General features: G+C 36.9%; 1 protein-coding gene across 1 annotated transcript in view; it reads left to right on the forward strand.

Moving 5' to 3' along the window:
* LOC135205243 (cell adhesion molecule Dscam1-like) overlaps nucleotides 1–5,000 on the forward strand; it is a gene marked incomplete in the record, with an annotated part of 279,305 nt that overhangs the window by 214,153 nt on the left and 60,152 nt on the right.

Raw genomic sequence — 5,000 nt, forward strand, 5'->3', positions numbered from 1 at the left:
TCTCTCCTCCTCCTCCTCCTCCTCCTCCTCCTCGTCTAATGAAGAGGCGCAGCTCGCTCACTTCAAAGGGAAACCCGTCAGCTCTGAAGGGAATTGCTCCCCCTTCAAGTTGTATCTCCCATTCAGGCCGTTGCCACAAACCCCAGCTTCTCTGTCCTACATGAGAGAGAAAGAGTCTCTCTCTCTCTCTCTCTCTCTCTCTCTCTCTCTCTCTGACAAACTGCACAGTTCTCTTCCATTGGCTGTCAGTTGTACGATAATCTTCATGTGATATTTATGATTTATGACATTGTTGACTGGGAAGGGAGTTGGACAGCAAAATAAAGAGGTTAGTAAGATAGAGGAGGTGAGAAGTACAAGTATCTACAGGTGGAACTAGGAGAAGTAATAGTTGGAGAGGTTAGACAGCAAGGAGATAGAGTACAAGAATGTAAGAAGTCATAGTTAATGGTGTTGGAAAGCATTACTGAAAAGGGGGAATGCAAACACCCTTTTTTTATATAGTAATGCTTACAGTGCACCACGTTAGGTGCACTGATAGCATAACCCTGTGACGTCATAAACGTATATTTTTCCCGTCTGAAACTTTCGACAAAACTTGGCAAATAACCAAGTTTTTTCCCAGAAAAGGAAAAATACCACTGGGGAACCAATCACTACAGAGACAGACCCCTAACAGAGGTATGTGTATGTACGTGTGTGTGTGTGTGTGCGTGTATCCGTAACGCCTGGCGATGAAGATAACTTCCGATGAAAGGTTGCTGATGACATCCGGTCCAGGGGAGGGAGGCGTGGAAGCGGGGTGGGGGTGGGGGGTGGGGGTGGGGTGGCGTCTGTATCTACCTGGGAATGGTGTATATATTCGCTTGGCCCGGATGCCAATTGGGGGAGAGAGAGAGAGAAAGAGAGATTTCGTCTACGGTTTTTGATGATAGGTGATATGTCATGATAGTTTGATAATGATGATAATAATGATATGGTGGTGATAGGGGGTTGTTGGGGGGGGGGGGGGGGGGGGGGGGGGGGGGGGTGGGGGGGGTCTGATGACGGTGGGTGATATTTGACGGGACGTCCGAATTTTTTCCCATGTCGTGATTTTGGTTCTTTTTTATGTATTTTACTTTTTCTAGTTTATAGTTTTTATTTTTATTTATTTTTTTTTTTTTTTTTTTTTTTTATTTGGGGGGGGGGTTTTTTTTTTTTTTTGGGGGGGGGTTTGTTTGCTGGGAGATTTTTGTTTTGCTTTTTCTGTTTATTGTTGTGTGTTTTTTTTTTTAGTCTTCAGATTTAAAAGTGCGCTATTTTGATATTCTGTAGTTTTGTATTTCTTACAAGCTTTGTAAAGTTTCTATGCCCATTATTGAGAGAGAGAGAGAGAGAGAGAGAGAGAGAGAGAGAGAGAGAATTACAGTTGTATTCTAAAGAGAAAAAAAATTTGAACACTAGAATTTATATGCAATTGTTAACACATCTGACGACCAAATCAGGCCACTCTGTTATGTATCCTCAACACGCACATAATGTGTATATACTTTATTTATTTTTACTTGATTTTTTTTCTCTCGACACAATTTGTTCCTTTATAAAAATAAAAAACAAAATCACGCAAAAGAACAATAACTTACTTCGTTTCCCCCTTTAAAAAAAATAAAAAGAAAACCTGAAAAAATTCCCACTCCTAAAAAACAAAACCCTCTCATAAGACCTCCCTATCCAAAAACTACCATAAAAAAATCCCCCTCCTCTAAAAGACCACCTTCCTAAAAAAATGTCTCCCCAAAAATCCACATCCCTAAATAAAACCTCCCTCCCTAAAAAAATTTCACCCCATATAAAAGAAAATAAGAAAATAAAAAACACCCGCAAGAAACAAAAATTCTTTCAATAATCTGCCAATGATCGATATCTCCGATACTGTTCATTGAAGCAAAACACTCGACGACTCCCTTACTTCCAATAAAACTTTCTTTCCCCTCTCTCTCTCTCTCTCTCTCTCTCTCTCTCTCTCTCTCTCTCTCTCTCTCTCTCTGTGCCATGACAACGTAAAGACTTTTTTGGGGGAGAGTCAGGTATCGGTTGCAAGGGAGGATCACTCTCCAGGTTTATTTTTAACCAGATTTAAGTTTCCATCTCACAGATTTCATTTTTCCTCTCCCAGATTTCAAATTTCCCTGTTGTAAGATTTCATTTTCCCCTTTCCCCAAGATTTTATTTTTGCTTCTCCCAGATTTCATGTTTCCATTCTTCTTCTTTCCCAGATTTCATTTTTCCTTCTCCCAGATTTCATGTTTCCATTCTTCTTCTTTCCCAGATTTCATGTTTCCATTCTTCTTCTTTCCCAGTCACTTTTTCCTCTCCCAGATTTCATTTTCTTTCTCCCAGATTTCATTTTCCCATTTCCCAGATTTCATTTTCCCATTTCCCAGATTTCATTTACCCCTTTCCCAGATTCTATTTTCCCTTTCCCAGATTTAATTTTTTCTTACCCAGATTTAATTCTCCCTTTTTCCCCCCAGATTTGATATTACTTTCCAAGATGTCATTTTCTAACCTTTCTACCTCACCCCATTTTCCTCTACTGTCACTTTCAGCATATTTAATTTTCCCACTTTCCCCGTTGTGCCTGATCTATTCTCCCTTACTTTCGTTCACACAGTTTTGTAAATACAAGGATTAATTGGTGAGTCTCTCTCTCTCTCTCTCTTCGTATCTCCTCTCTGCTCTCGTCTCTCTCTCTCTCTCTCTCTCTCTCTCTCTCTCTCAGTTTATGTAAGTTCATATTCCATTAATAATATATTCAACACTCGACGCTTCGATTTACTGCAACTCTCTCTCTCTCTCTCTCTCTCTCTCTCTCTCTCTCTCTCTCTCTTCTCTCTCTCTCCTTTGCTGAAGATTCGAGGCGGTCAGTAATAGAACTTCTATTTGGCAATGAATTGAAGGAGCGGAAGTTGATCATATTGCAAGAGGAAATACCTGTGGTTATAATCGTCTTCTCTCTCTCCTCTCTCTCTCTCTCTCTCTCTCTCTCTCTCTCGTCTCTCTCTCTCTCTCTCTCTCTCTCTCTCTCTCTCTCTCGAAAACGGGTTTTTACTGAATGACAAAAAATAGCCACAGTCGGAAATGTGGCATCGTCTTGCAGTAGGTTGACAAATCGTGCAAGACTTCTGTTTAATGAGTGATTGAATTCTCTCTCTCTCTCTCTCTCTCTCTCTCTGTTGACAAAAATAAGCTAGAATTTGCATTATGACTTAAATTTGTTTACAAAATGTCTGGGATGTCTATTCTTAAAAAGAGTATTTCTCTCTCTCTCTCTCTCTCTCTGCGAATAATCGAGAAGGCAAAATGACACAGGATTAGGATGATTGGCTGAACGTATTGGAAATGAGATTTGATTGGCCGGTGAGTTGATGACGTAAGCATAGGTGATTGGTTGCCTGTGAGTCAATGGCTTTTTCTTTATATCTCGCTCACTGCACTTTTTAATTTTATGTTTATTATGTTTTTATCTGCCTCGATCGGGATTCGAACCTGGTAGGAGTTTGATTTATTTAGATGCAGTGTTAAAGGCAAATTATATATATATATATATATATATATATTATATATATATATATATATATATTATATATATATATATATATAATTACAATACCTGTAATTAAAGCTTTGCATCCCACGATGTCAGGTGGAGATTTTTTTTTTCTCTGCTGTCAGTCAGGTGGTCTTTATTGGCTGTTTTTTTATTTTATTTTATTTATTTTGTTTTTTATGCGGGTGTTTGTGTCTTTTGTGTGAGGAATTACTGGAGTTTTTTGTTTTTTGCTGTTTTTATTATTACTATTATTATAATTATTATTATTATTATTATTATTATTATTATTATTATTATTATTATTATTGATTATTATTATTATTATTATTATTATTATTATTATTATTATTATAGTGTGTTTTATTTGTAGTGTTAAACAAATAGTTTGGAACTCGGAATCATTATTTCTATTGAAACAAATTATATTTTTGTTTTTTTATTTTTGTTTTTAAGATGCCGATTTATAAGTTATAAACACACACATATCCATACTATGTGTGTGTGCAAAATGATTTAAAAGCTATGTACTGTTGGATACACACACAAACACACACAAAATCCTCATACAAACAATTGTGTGAAAGTCTTGTTGATATTTCTCTCTCTCTCTCTCTCTCTCTCTCTCTCTCTCTCTCTCTCTCTCTCTCTCTCTCTCTCTCTCTCTCTCTCCACGCTAGATACCAGTAAGAGCAGGGCCCCTAATTTATCAGTCACCATTCGTCACTCAGTTGTGATTATCTCTTCTTGTGATTGTTTATCTCTTCTCTCTCTTTCCCTCTTTCCCCTCAAGTTTATTGCTTCTTATCCCTTTCTCTTATTTACTGCTCTTATCGCTACTCTGGTTTTTATGTTTATCTTAATAATGATAAATTAAATAAATGATGTATTGTGTTATCTTTTTCTCTTACATTTTTGGTAAATATTCTTGAATTTATTTATTATTATTATGTCTTTTTCTAAATAATGATAATATATTAAACTATCTGTTTCGTGTTGCTTTAAGTAATCTACTATATCTCTTTTCTCCTCACTATATCTTTTTTCTTAGAGTCATTGCGATAATTCCTCTATATGCTGCGTCAACCCAGGAAGTTTGATTTTAGACCCAGAATGCAAAGATGATTTAAAATCACTTTGTTGCTGTTTAGTTCATAAACGTTGCTCTGTTATTCTCTTCTTACACTTCTTTTCGTACTTGTACATCATGTTTGCATTTTTATTTTATATTCTCTTTCTTTTACAGAATGTTAGGGATTTTTTTTTGTGAGTTTCTAAGATACGAAAACCTGAAGGGGTGAAAATCGTTGTTGTGCATGCTCTCTCTCTCTCTCTCTCTCTCTCTCTCTCTCTCTCTCTCTCTCTCTCTCTCTCTCTCTGCAAGGTAATGAACCTTCAACACTCGCCT

This window comes from Macrobrachium nipponense, chromosome 49 (assembly GCF_015104395.2).
Source record: "Macrobrachium nipponense isolate FS-2020 chromosome 49, ASM1510439v2, whole genome shotgun sequence".
NCBI lineage: Eukaryota > Metazoa > Arthropoda > Malacostraca > Decapoda > Palaemonidae > Macrobrachium > Macrobrachium nipponense.